The sequence below is a fragment of the Castor canadensis genome, chromosome 11, assembly GCF_047511655.1.
Source record: "Castor canadensis chromosome 11, mCasCan1.hap1v2, whole genome shotgun sequence".
Taxonomy (NCBI): Eukaryota; Metazoa; Chordata; class Mammalia; order Rodentia; family Castoridae; genus Castor; species Castor canadensis.
In genome coordinates, this window is record NC_133396.1 from 10,758,036 (window position 1) to 10,772,692 (window position 14,657).

At 36.1% G+C, this 14,657-nt stretch overlaps 1 protein-coding gene across 3 annotated transcripts in view; it reads right to left on the reverse strand.

Annotated features, from left to right (window-relative positions):
• The window catches only part of Kcnj16 (potassium inwardly rectifying channel subfamily J member 16), a 208,702-nt gene that overhangs the window by 82,571 nt on the left and 111,474 nt on the right, over positions 1-14,657 (reverse strand). For all 3 annotated transcript variants that reach the window (XM_074045250.1, XM_074045249.1, XM_074045251.1), the window contains one exon: positions 12,561-12,717. The gene's annotated coding sequence lies outside the window, so the exon portion shown is untranslated. The remainder of the gene's footprint in view (positions 1-12,560; positions 12,718-14,657) is intronic.

A 14,657-nucleotide genomic window follows, 5' to 3' on the forward strand; every position in this document is an offset into this window, starting at 1 on the left:
CAGAGCCTACAGATGCTAGATAGTGATAAAGTAAAACTTGGAGCAACTTTGTGTCCATAAATGTGAACAAACTCCATGTCCAAAAACTCAATATTGTCAAAAATGTCAGTTCTCACCAACTTGGAGTCAATAGTATCTCAATCCAAATTCCAACAAATTATCTTATAAATACAACAAACTTATTGCTAAGAATATTCTAAGGAAATAAACCCAGAAGAGCCAACACTATATTGAGTTAGAAGAACCAAGTTTAAACTGAGAATTCTCAACTTCAAGACTTGTGCATTATTGCTGAAATTAATCAAGACAGTCTTGTACTGGTGAAAAAATAGACAATTGGTCAGCTGGTCAAAAAAGAGAACCCAGAAATACATACACACGAACATAACCAAATAATATTTGACCAAAGGGCAAAGGAAAGAAACTCAATGAAGAAAAGATACTTTTTCAACAAATGGTGCTAGCAAATTAGGACATCTATAGGCAAAAAAACTAGATATATTCCTTGCCTTTCACAAAAATCTAGCATAAAATGGATGACAGAACTAAGTGTAAAATATAAAACTACAAAATTCTTAGATGATAACAGGAGAAAATGCAGATGATCTTGATTTGACAATGACTTTCACATAGAATACAAAGACCTGGTGCACAAAATTTATTAGCTGGCCTCTACTGAGAGGAAAAATTTCTGTATTAGGAGGCACATCATCAAGAGAAAAATACAAGCCACAGAAGAGGAGAAAATGTTTGCACAGGCTTTGTCTGGCAAAGTGATATTATACAATGCAAAAAGAACTTTTAAAATTTTGAAAGAAAGAAATCTTTAAAAATCTTTAAAAATGGGCCAAATACATTAATAGACTACTCATCAAAGGAGACTTGCGGATGACCAATAAGCACATGGAAAGATGCTGCTTCACATTGTATCACTTTACAGAAACATGATAACGACAAGGTGACACCATTTATACCATTGCTAGAATGACCAAGATTGACAACACTAATGACCATATGAAACCACAGAAACTCCCATTTAGTGCTGGAAGGAGTGCAAAAGGGAAGCCAGTTTGGTTGTTTTAATAAAGAAAGAGATGTAAAGAGATCAGCATTTGGTAAGAGTTAGTTAGGAGGGAAGTAAGAATACACAAAACAGAAAGACTACAGTACATGACAAATAATGATGGATACTTATCATTATAAATTTGTCCAAATCCACAGAGTGTATAACATCAAAGTGTGAACTCTAACGCAAACCATGGACTTCGGCTAATACTGATATGTCAATGTATGTCCATCAGTTGTAACAAATGTACTGATCTACTGGGGAATGTTGATTAGGGCAGAGTCTCGGCAGGTTTTAGGATTTGTAGGAAATCATTGTACCTCTGAATTAATTTTGGTGTATACCAAAAGTTAAAGTTTACCTTTTAAAAAGAGAAAAGCAAAAATAATGACTCACGATGCCATTTCTACACAAAAGAAAACAGTGAAGAAAAATTTACTAAATATGTATGTAGATTTTCAGAGATTTTCCAAACAGTCCTTTCAGTTCTGCATAGTGTTTTTCAAGATCATGTCCAAGAAGGAAATAATATGTCACATATGTATCATTACTATGAAATGGGATTGTCCTCTGTGCCTCTCCCCTCATTCCAGTGCTAGGCCTTCCCCTTCCTTCCTCCTCTTCCCATTCTTTTCCCTCCCCCTTAGCCTCCCCTTAACCATCATTGCATAGGTAGTGTTTACTGGACATTTACTATATATTAGGGATGTGTAAAGTACTTTTCTTGCTTTTGTCATCGGAATCTCAAAGCAATAATACACTTTAGATACTCTTATTGACTCAATTTTTTTAAATGTGGAAGTGGGGCAAGGAAAGACGTTATGGTTTCAAACGGTGTATCTTTCCAAACTCATTCAGGACTTTGATCTGCAAAGCCTTATGCTAAATAGTAATGAGAGAGTGGACACTTAGGTATCCATAAGTCGAGCCTTTAGGAAGAGATTTTCTTAGATTACAGTAGGGGAGAGCCTTCTTGACTGAATCCTGGTGCCTGAGAGCTCACACAGAGAGATACATGTACACCCACCATGGTGCGATGCACAGAGGGAGACTCTTAGAAAAACCTGTGCTATGCTATTTGGACTTTGGAGTCCCAAAAACATGAACCAACATAAGCCTCTTTTCTTTGTAATTTAGCCTGCTTTAGATAATTTGCCATCATAACAAAAAATGAACTATGGCAGGAATTTAGTAACTTGCCAAATGTCACATAACCAGGAAGTGGCACAATTACAATATGAACCTGAATGGTTTGATTCTAAAACCTATGCTCTTAAATTTTTATACTCTAAATATACATAATCATATTATATTGAAGAAAAAAAGATAATATAGTGAAAAAAAGAAAACCATAGCAATAAATGAACCAAGATAAAAACAAAAATTTTGAAGTAGAAAACAAAATTAAAAATACTTGAACTTCCACATTCAGCCACACAAACATAAACCTAATACATTGAAACACTTTAAAATAAGTAATAAAATCTGCAAAACTTTTTTGTTTATTTTCCTTCCCTGATGATCACTCTTAGAACTGATAAGATTTTGAGGAGGGATCACGTTAAGTGTTGCCAAGCTGCTTTCTTGAAATGACACACCAATTAACACTCCCAAGTGGCAAAAGAATAAGATGCCTTAAATTATTTTTATAGCCGTTGACCTAGAAATTCTATTTCTAGGAATCTAGTTGAAGGGCAGTTTGGAAAATGAAGGAAAGTTTTAATCATCAAGATGTTTGTCAAAAATTTTTTATTAGAATCGGGAAATTATAGAAATGACTTAAATGCTCAGCAATAAGAAAAATGTGTGAGTAGATTAAAGTAAAAGACTACACTGTATTTTACTGTAACACAAAAGTCAGCAAAACATGGATCATTGTTCACAGTTCAGCCCACTGTGTATTTATTTATTTTTCCTACTCTGCTGAATGAAGTTTTATTGGACTACATAAAACTGGTCATGCATTTACATATGAACCATGGTTCTTTTTGCAATGCAAGAGCAGAGTCAAGTAGTTGGTGCAAGAACTATGGCCTGTAAAGTCTAAATTATTTGCTATTTTGCCCTTAGAAGGAAATTTTGCTGAGCTCTATGGTAGTCAATTGGATTGTGTTTATAAATAATTTTAAAGCAAGATTTAATGTGAAATTTATAATCTGAAACAGGTGCAGATATCTACTGTGATCTGTTAACATAGTAACTGCTTTACTAAGAATGATGCCGAAACAGTAAGGGTACAATTAAAACAGCACAAAACTGTCAACTTTAAAATGGAGTCAGTCTATAATATGACTTTGCACTCACTTAAACTGAATTATCTTTTTTGGGGGAAATTCTTTCCTAGTACTTGTACTTCCTACAATGTGTATCATATCTTTCTGCTTCTATACAAACAGTTCTGCACAAACATTCATCTGTGATAATTTATGAAACCCAAGTCTCCAAATGGCCAAAAAGGCCACTGTCAACGATGATGTAATCTATCTCACCCTTAAAGGGCAACGTCTCCCCCGACCCCAACTAGCTGACTTCCCGAGCCAATGATCATACATTTCACAGTGCATCAAAATCTGAAACTGCTGCCTGACCCAATAGATAACTGATGCCTGGAAAATTAGGAACCTGTGCTGCTATGTATGCTTTTAGGGTTTTAATAAATTGCAAAGATGAGTACAGAGCATCTTTAGGTGCTCTACATTTAAAAACAAACAGTGCCTTCCCATTAAGTCTCCAGGAAGGGCTGATAGGACAGAGATTTGTGGTCACTTCTCTCAGTTGTTTTGGCAGGTTCAAAAATCATTAGCACCTGATAGTGGTTTCAATGCTCACCCAAAGGGAAATAGCAATTCCCAAGCCAGGTTTCTGTCAGATAGACAACAACCATTGCAGATAGTACCTCCTTTGATGCTTGCAAACTTCCACAAAGTGCCCTAATGCCTAAACAGAAGGAATTGTCTACATAGATTTCATAGTATGAATTATATAATAAAAGAACTTCCAATAAGGATAATTTTCTTTTTTTTAGAGAAGGTAGAATCACACCAAAGAGTAAAGTCATCAAGTCCTAGAGTTTTTATTAAAGAATTGCCTACTTCAAGAAGCACTTATAGATAGTTGTGGTAATACACACTGGTAATCTCAGGACTAGGGAGATTGAGACAGGAGGGTCATGAGCTTGAAGTCAGACTGGGCTGCATGGAAAGATCCTGCCTCAAAAATAAAATTAAATCACATATTATTTATGGTTACTTCTATTAATTCAACTAGGATGTGGGAAATCAAAATTGCCTGTGAATTCAAATATTACTTGCTACAAAACTCAGCCACCATATTTGGATATAGATGTTACATTATATTTGTGGAGGCAATTGGCGTGTCTCGGACATAGTTCCTTTTCATATAAAATATGAATAATACTGAAAGTTTGGTTTAAGTTGTTATTATGGCTTACTTATTTTTTAAAAAAATCTCCAGGCTACCCTACTTTAAATGTTTTTTGTATAATACATCACAAAGACTGATATGTATGGTGAATACAGAGAACAACCACTGACTATCCCATTTTGTGGGAAACTCAAAGTATAGAGAGACAAAAAGTGGCACAGAAGGACAGCGAGGACAGTAACTGAAAACTAGGAGACGTGGGGTAAACATCACCCAGGTACCCTACGTAAGGTGTTCAAGACAAAAGGGGAATTCTTTGGGTAGGCAGGATAAGAGTTCATTTCAGGTAGAGGAAAATCATGCACAAAGGCACAAAAGCATGAAATAACTCTAAGTACCCAGATTCTGTAGGGACTGAAAAGAGAGCACAAAAACAGCCTAGAGCAGTAGGAAATGTCTGATCGCAAAGAGCGCTGTCTGCTAAGATAAGGAGACTGAATTTATCCTCCAGGTAGGGGAAAGTCAATTAAACGTCTTTCCTAGAATTTTAGAAGTATCAATCAAATAACAGTGTAGAGGATGGACTGAACCTTCAGAGAAGACTCAGGAAAAGATGCCAGAGGATTTCATGGCAATAACAGAGAAGTGACAAAGGTCCATTCATTTTTTAGCATAAGTTCAGTGATAAGAAATGTTTAGAGTAGAAATGTTTAGTAGAATTATAGCAAGATTCACATAGGTAGATATAAATTTCCTGGTAGCCAGATCAAACAAAGCACTGGAAATTAATTTCAGTAATGTCTTTATTTAGCCCAATATATCAAAAATATCATTTTAACATGTAGTTCATTTAAAAATTATTAGTGGCATATGTTACATATTTTTGGATGCTACACTGCCTTTTAAACATAAAACAAATCTCAATGTTGACTAACCACAGTTCAAATGCTCAACTGCCACATGAATTAGTGTATGTGGTGTTTTGTTTTATTTGAAATGGATGTCATGTTATGTTTCCATAATTCCTGGGCTCCTTGAACTCCTGGGCTCAAGTAATCTTTCTGCCTCAGCCTTCCAAGTGCTGGGATTACAAGTGCATAACACTATACCCAGATTGTGTCTGCCATTTTTGATATGCATCATTAGAAAATTGAATCTGAAAGACATAATGGTCAATTGGATGTATAATACAAATCAAAGAACAATGGCTACCATGTATTGAGTACTAAAGATGTTCCAAGGATATAATCATATATCATTTCATTTATACTTACACATTTCTGGGAGGTAGGTTTCATTTTTTGACACAGTAGCAGGTTTAGAGAGGCAAACTAACTTAACACATATTACATTACTAGTAGTGACAAAACATGAGCCAAGGTGTGTGGAATGGTGTAGCCCAGATTATGACAAGTCACTAGAACAGTGTGGCAGGGATTCTATTAGCACTCATTAAATATTAAATAAATGAATGGATGGATGGGAAAATGGATAGATGGATGGATGGATGAATATTGATAAGATGCCATTGATGAAGCAATCTGATAAAAATTTCATAAGACATAACAACTATGAAAGTAGAGGATATAAAGATGTGTGTTGAAAACTGTTGAGAAATGGGGGGGGTGGGAGGTAAAGGGGTAAGGGAGAGTAATGGAAGGGGTTGAACAGACCAAAGTAAAGTATACCCACAGTGGGAATACATTGAGAAACCCCTTTGAACATCAACTTAAATATTAATAGTGGAAGACAAGACTGTAAAATAGATACCGTGTGTGGGGGTAGGGTATTAAACAGAGGGGAGGGTGAAGGAAGGAGATTAAGGTGAAAGTGTATGGTTGATGGATTTCATATACTTATATGAAATAGGACAAAGAAAACTATTGTAATTCCTTTAAGTGGAGAGGGAAGAAGATTGAGGGGAAGAGACAATAGAGGTGATATAACCAATGTACAATATAAGCCTAATCAGAATTGTCACTATGAATCCCCCATATAATGAATACATCCTGATAAAAAATTTAAATAAAAAAACTTCAGCAGGAGGTAAGAGTTTAGGAGTTACCATAGTCAGGAGATAAATGTGATATTGACTTAGAATCCACATGAAAAACATGGATACCAAGAAGGAAAGGAAACCCAGAGGGATGGTAACTCAATTGGGTTTTGGAGGAAGAGAATATGGAATAGCAAACTAAGAAAGAAAAGTCAGAAGGAGAAAGAGAAAATAAAGGAAAGAATTACATGAAGAAGTTTAAGACAGGTGTGTTCATAAGCTTTCTGTCATTGTGACAAAATACCTGAGATAAACAACTTAGAGGAGAAAAAGTTATTTTGGCTCGTGGTTTCAGAGGGTTTAGTCATGTTCAGCTGGCTTCATTGTTCCTGAGCCATGATGAGGCCCAATATCATGGAGGAAGTGTTTGATAGATCAACATGGCTCACCTCATGGTGGCCAGGAAGGAGAAAGAGAAAGAGGGGTCAGGAACAAAATACAGCACCCGAGTCCACTCCCTTCAAAACATGTCCCACTTCCTAAAGGTAGCACCACCTTCTCCTAGTTCATAGGCTGGCATCAAAACTTTTAACACATGTCCCTTGGGGGACATTTCGGAGTCAAATAACTGCAATAGTTGAGAGTTTCAGAAGGGAATATGCCTCCATGTCAGATAAAGAATTAAGGTCAGCTGTATATATACTATGATGGGTCAATTTGGCAAGATGGAGTTCACTGGAGGAATTTTGCTGAAACAGAAAGAAGAAAAAACAGGTTGCACTAGGTTGAAAAATTAGCTGAAGGCCAGCAATTTCTCTTGAGAGAATGAAGAAAGAGGGTTGGCTATGCATCACTTATAATAATTGAGACCAATTGGAAGCAAAATAAATTTCAAGAATTGCTGATTGTTTTAAAAAATGAAGTCAAACCTTTATCAATAAAGCAGGCAAATTCTTGTAAGACATGACTCAGTTGTGCAAAGAAGTCACTTTATTTTCTTTGCTCATTTTTTCCCTCGGCTAAGAAGAAGGCAACATAGTCAAGAAATTATCCTTTCTTACCCTGCAGCCATTTCTTAGTTATAAAATTCTTCAGTAGAATGGGGATGGCAAGGCGATAGATTGTGGGTAGCCATTTGTGAGTACTGTAATTCACAACTAATTTATCTGGCTTAGTCTTGGCTCAGGTTATCCCTTTACCTTACATCAACTGAGCTGTCCTTAGGGGTAGCTTGTCCTGTGTGTAGCCACTCATGCTGATTTCCTAGGACATGTTCCTCTGATTCAAGTCCCTTTGGCTCAGCCAACACTTCTTTTCTCTCCTCACACCATATTCTTGGTTAAAGTCAGAGTAAGCCTTACCCTTCTCCCAAGCCAGCCTGAGACTACAGAATCTGCTTCACTTCCTTTTCCACTTAATTCTCACTTATCATAAAGAATTTGCCTCTGCAAATATTCTTACATCATATAATTTATGGATTCTCTATCTCCTCTGGCCCTGGATTTATTTCAAAAGAGTCAGAGACACAAACTCGATCAGTTTCTAATTCTCACTTTTGTCCAAGGGAATGCTACATTCCCTACATATGGTTATCATGGACACTGCCCATGGTTATGGTATAGTTTTTCTTTTCTATTTTTTTTTATGGTTGTACTGGAGTTTGAACTCAGGGCCTTGTGCTTGCTAGGCAGGTACTCTACCACTTGAACCATTCCTCCAGCTCACATGAGCTTTTCAAACCCAGATTCCTGGAAGACTCCTGAACTCAAAATTGATTTTTTTTTATTATCTCTAGTGTCTATGCTTTAAGTCATTAAAGTCTCTTAAAATTCTGTGTGCACTTCTGCTGTAACAAAGCCAGTTAAGAGCATTAAACCTGGTTTGCACAGATTCCTGTTTGAAGAGAGAATTAGGCTGAGATAAGCAGGTACAAGGTATAAGGCAGTGTCAAGAAGGGTATATATTGAAGACACACATTAGTTAATGGTTAAAAATATTATCTAGCTACCCCACTGAAGAGGGCATCATATTTGAAATGCAATGTACTTGAACATTCTTTAACACATTTGATATTCAAGTGTAACATTCACAGTATAAAATTGTATGAACAGTATGGATCCATTTTATATTCCTAAAGTATTATTACAAATAGAAATACATTAGAACTATATAGAATTGATTGACAATGGTTATCTCTAGCTATTGGTTCTATGGTTCCGCCTTTTCTTTCCCTTTCTCTATTCTTACCTCTATATTGTGAGTATTCGGTCCTCTATTTCTTTTGTAATTAGAACACTCTTAGATTTCAAGTTTTTAAGCCTATTAAGGGTAGGAGAGTGATAGGCAGTAGCTGAAAGGAAGTGCAAGGTCAAAGAATGGATTTTGGAAATGGCAGACATTTGTTCATGCTTGGAAATGAAACGAAGAAGCTGGTAGAGAAGAAAAGTCTGCAGATATGGAGAGAAGTGGGTCATTGATGGGTCACTGTCTTAGAGGAAAAAGGGACAGTATATAGGAACAAGGGTATAATTGAAAGGATCACAATGATACCAAAAAGGAACACTTCTTTCTTTAGAAGATGTAAGTTTACATAAAACATTTATAAGACAACAGAAGTGAGTCCAGAGAGAGGATAGGGAAGCCATGGAAGAGCTTATCTTCCTGGGGTTAGAAATGGGTCTCTGCAGAGGACTTGTGAAAGATGGCTACCATGACTTCTATGTCTTCAGGAGCTAACAAGACAAAGAAAAGCACTGACATAAAGCATTGAGTAACCAGTTGCTGAAGACACTGTTTTTCAGGATGACAGAGACACATTTATCTAATTTTCACTGAATGTGCTCAGAAACCTGGGTAGAGTTGCAAAGACATATCCAGGCTTCAAAATTTCAGGATAAACATAGCCAAAGAAATGGGAACATGAATTTGAGTTTGTTCCAAAGCCTCATAAATCTAGTAATTGCCAAATAATATATCTCAAGTCTATTCAGCATGAAAAGCCAAGAGACAGTTCAAAAATATTTCTCTCCCCTCTTTTAATCACTTCTCTCCAGAATCATAGATGAGACCCATAAATAACTACCTGCATTGTGTAAATGATCTTCTCTGGGCAGAAATCAAATTCTTGTTGTTGAAGAAAGCAATCATGCAGAGAAACTAAAGCAGATACCTTAAAGCAACTGAGGCCAATAGGAAAAGGGGACCAGGAACTAGAGAAAAGGTTAGATTAAAAAGAATTAACCTAGAAGGTAACACCCACGCACAGGAAATCAATGTGAGTCAATGCCCTGTATAGCTATCCTTATCTCAACCAGCAAAACCCCTTGTTCCTTCCTATTATTGCTTATACTCTCTTTACAACAAAATTAGAGATAAGGGCAAAATAGTTTCTGCTGGGTATTGAGGGGGGGGAGCGGGAGGGGGTGGAGTGGGTGGTAAGGGAGGGGGTGGGGGCAGGGGGGAGAAATAAACCAAGCCTTGTATGCACATATGAATAATAAAAGAAAAATGAAAAAAAAAAAAAAAGAAAGCAATCATCCTTTCTGGGAGTTGTAGACCTTGGAGTAGTCCATCAAACACTTTCATTGGCTTCTCATTATTCTTGTACTCTTTCTCTCAGCAGCAAAGGAAATCCTCTTGTTCAGGGTATGACCTTCCTCATGAGAACGAGCAATGTCTTCCTTTGCAGGAAATGCTTTACAGTCTTCCACCATGTCTTCCTCTGGCCTATTACCACTTCCACATGTCATTATCTCTCAATGATCCTGCCTTTCTGTGTTGGTTCCAGCATTATCTTCTCATAGGAAACAACAAAACCTAGGAGCTATCTAATTCTTTAACTTTCATATTTCTCCTTTCTTAGTCTTGGAGTCATTCCAATAAACAGCTGTAGTCAAAAGGAATTGTTATTCCAGCACTTTAAGTAAATAATCAAAGAAAAACAAATGTAGGCAGATATCACATTGCCTTCAGCATGTATAGAGGTGATCTTGATGACAAAGCAGTGCCTTAAATATATGAAAAGATAAACCAGGTTCAAACTCAAGACCACTGCCTTTGCCTTGTCTCATCCATGGCAAGCCCTATTGAGAAATTAATGCTTCCTAAACTTTATATTTACATTTTACTTCACTGATTATGTCATTCTTTCCCCAAGCATCCAATAATTTCATATTTCATATGCTTATCAGTGAAACTCTGTAATCTGCATTTAGCTTGTGGGCTATTCACCTAGGAGTGGGCTATTCACTCCTTTCTCTAAACTCTATTGCTCTTGGTGCCATCATAGAAGCTCCAGGTGTTTTTACTCCTGCAGGTCACAAGTAATGCTGCTTCAGTACCTTGGCTTATGTGCAATTGCTTTCTCCAGTTCTCTCCCATTTACCATTCAGGGGTAACACAATCACACCCATACTGGGCACACTCTGCAATTCCTGTCTTCTATGATAACAGCCTTCTCTAGACAATCCGAGCTAAGAACCCTCTGGAGCTCTGTTAAAACTACCCATTTCCGAATTGTTACCAGGATCTTGGGGAAGGTAAATTGGAGAGACTTTGATCAACTGACACAAAATTTCATGGACAGGAATTATCTATTTTATGACATAGTAACTAGACTTAATATCAAAGTATTGAATTCCTGAAACTTGCTAAGAGAGTCAATATTACATATTTTTACCCTTCAAAATGATAAGTATGTGAGATTACACATGTGAATAGGATGAAGAAAGAGCCTATGGAATGGAGGAAAATCTTTTCTAGCTATTCATCTGATAAGGGATTAAAAACCAGAATACATAAAGAACTCAAAAAACTGAGCACAAAAAGAACCAATAGTCCAATTATAAATGGGCAAATGAATTGAACAGACAATTCTCAAAAGAAGTACAAATGGCACATAAATACACAAAGGAATGTTCAATATTCCTAGCCATAAAGGAAATCAAAATGACACTGGGATTTCATCTCACCCAAGACAGAATGGCTATCACGAAGAAATAAGCAACAACAAATGCTGGTGCGTACACAGGGTGTGTGGAGGAGGAAACCTTATGTACTGTTGGTGGGAATGTAACTTAGTCCAGCAACTATGGAAAAAATCAGTATGATGAGTCCTCATAAAACTAAAAAAATAGAACAATCATGTGATCCTACAGTTCCACTCCTGGGCATATATCTGAAGGAATACAAATCAGGATACAAGAGAGACACCTGTACACTCATATTTATTGCAGCATTACTCACAATAGCCAAGCTATGGAATCAGCCTAGGTGTCTATTAACATGAAATGATAAAGAAAATGTAGTATATATACACCACATAGTATTATTCAGCCATAAAGAAGAATGAAGTTATATCATTTGCAAGAAATTGGATGGAAATGGGAATCATTATGTTAGGTGAAATAAGCCAGGTTCAGAAAGACAAATATCAGAATTCAATGCCCTAAACCATTAACCAGTGCATCAAAAACATACACATCTGCATAATCTCATACCTGAAACATCTAATTCTACAGTCCAGATCAATCTTTAATTTGCATGTGAATCACCAGGAAAATTACTAAATCTTCAGATTCTGATTCGGTAGGTCTAAGGTGGAGCTGATGATTCAACACTTCTAACAAGCTTCCAGGAAATGCTGGTCCTGGGAATACACTGAGTAGAAACAGCATAGTAGGATGAGGGGAAACTGACAGTTATTTGTTAAACAATTTTGAAGCAACTGGCCTAAGAGCAATGACTTGATAAGCATTTAGGAACAACCATTCACCACTCTCTGGCCTGCTAACATGTAGTCTCCTGTTTTATTGCAGTTACTTACAGAAAAGAGCAAGGATATCCAATACTCTTTGCATTCCATCTGCAGTGTGTCCTACAGAGTCAGCACCCAGAAATGCATGTTGAGAAAGAAAAAACATAGTGACCTGCTATACTACAAAATTACCACAGAGAAGGGGATTTGAAAGTTGCTGCTATAACAAATACAGAAAAAAAAGGAGGGATGAATTTAATTTGAGAGATCTCACTTCAATTTTAACACATGTAGTTCCCATTAAATAGGACAGGGATACACATTGAAGTCCACTGCTTGACATCTCTGGTAACACTTACCGGATGGTTCTCTGCTGTATTTATTATTTCTGGCCTTGGATTTTTCTTAATTACCAGGTGTCTTGTTTCCTTCTGCCCACACCTGATTTCAGGATGCTGAGGTCAAATGCTCTGCTTTTTAAGTTCTCTGCATCACACTGTGCCCTGTTTTGAGCACCTGAAATATATAAAATCTAAGGTTAACATGGATTTTATGTTGTCCTTTGGGGCAGGAAAATGTAAAACCTGAGCTCCAGGAATGGCATATTTCCTGTTTTTATTGGTCATAAAGTTTTCACAGTGGGAGCAGGTGGCACAGAGACACAGAATCAATGAGCCCCTAGCAAGTCTTTTTCTAAGAAAAGAGCTAGCCTTTCTTTCCATGCTTAAACCATATAAGAATGGATACAGTGCTCAATCCCACTGAAGCATACAATGCCATGATTTGTAGTAAATGTCTGTTCTTGTGCATCTGCCATAATAATGCAAATTTACAGTGTTTCGATCATGACACTAAGATTCCCTATGCTTCTTTGCTGTTAACTCCTCGCTCTCAAATAAACACTGTAGCTTTGTATTTTGTATTTTGGATATTTCATAGAAGTCAAATAATACTACTATGTGATTTTTTTGACACCTGGTATACTTCATTTAACATAATGCATTTAAGGTTCATCACAGTTGTAGATTCTGTCAGTGCCTTATCTTATCATTGTCAAGGAGTATTCCATTCATGGAATCACCACACTTTATTCACCATTTATTTAGCGGACATCTGAGTTGTTTCCACTGTTTGGCTCTTATGAGTAATAATGCTATGAATGTGGTTATTCATGTTTTGTGTGGACATATATTTTATTTCTCTTGGGTGAAGGCTTACAAGTGGAAATTCTCAGTTATATGCAAAACTTGTGTCTGCCTTAATAAGAGAACTGCCAATGTATTTTCCAAAGTGGCTTTACAAGTTTACATTTCCACTGCCAATATATGAGTTTCGTTTTCTCTTCATCCTTAAAAATTGTATTATTAGTATCTTCGTGAGTATAGAAGAATAGCTCACTGTGGTCTAAACTTGTATTTTCTTAATGAATAATGATAATTGGGCACGTTTTCATGCCTGTTCATATGTCTTCTAGGGTGAAATGTTTCAATTTATTTCATTTCTTCTTAGTATAATGCTTCTTTCCCCAAACTGATCTGATTTATATATAAGATAACAGTGTTAAAATTGGAAAGACCAATCATTCTGCAAACAGAAAAGGACTTCATAATATTAATACAATGCATAAAAATACACTTTAGGAAATTTATGTTTCATTTTACAGTATCCAATAAAAGTGTTTTATAAACCTGATGGTTTTCCATTAATTAACTTCACTTTCTATTGGCATAATTCACTTTTTCTTTTTAAACTTTGCTAACCCATCCCCCTACCCCTATAATCCTAAACTCCATAGCAGGCTATTATGGCATTGTGAACAGATGGTGAAGGTTTCCATAAAACAGAAAGGAAAACAGACTTGCCTGAAGTGAGGTAAGTAAACACAGAACACATGAATGGTCAGAAATGAAATGAAGTGTTAAGTACAAATTAAAAGTAGAAAGCATGACTACTAAAGTTGTTTTGGAAAAACAAATAACTCTTTAGAATAGGGCTAAGGAAAAATACATGTAAACCAAATATTACGTTTATTAATTTTGGAATATGATCATACAAAATTACTGGCGACAATAGGTAAAACATTTGCAAATAGTAAAACAGTACAAGCATTAGTCTAGGCAATTTAATAACAATCCGTGATTTTATAGAGGGATGCCTTTTTTCTGTTTATGAAAATGAAAAAAATTACTGTTTAGATAATCACATAAGGAGATAATTATTCTCTTCCCTAATACATTTTTATTTATGATCATAAATATTAAAGAAAAGCCAACTGATGGCCACTTTCTGCTTCTTCTCTGTGTTTCTTCTATTAATCAGATTCTAACAATCAGAAAATATTGGTACCACTACTACTTTGAGTTGATCCAGAAGACTATCTTAGTGTGTTTGTGGCTGTTGGTAATGTTCTGGCTTTAGTTCTTTATTTGTTTTTCTGACTTAATATTCATATTTTG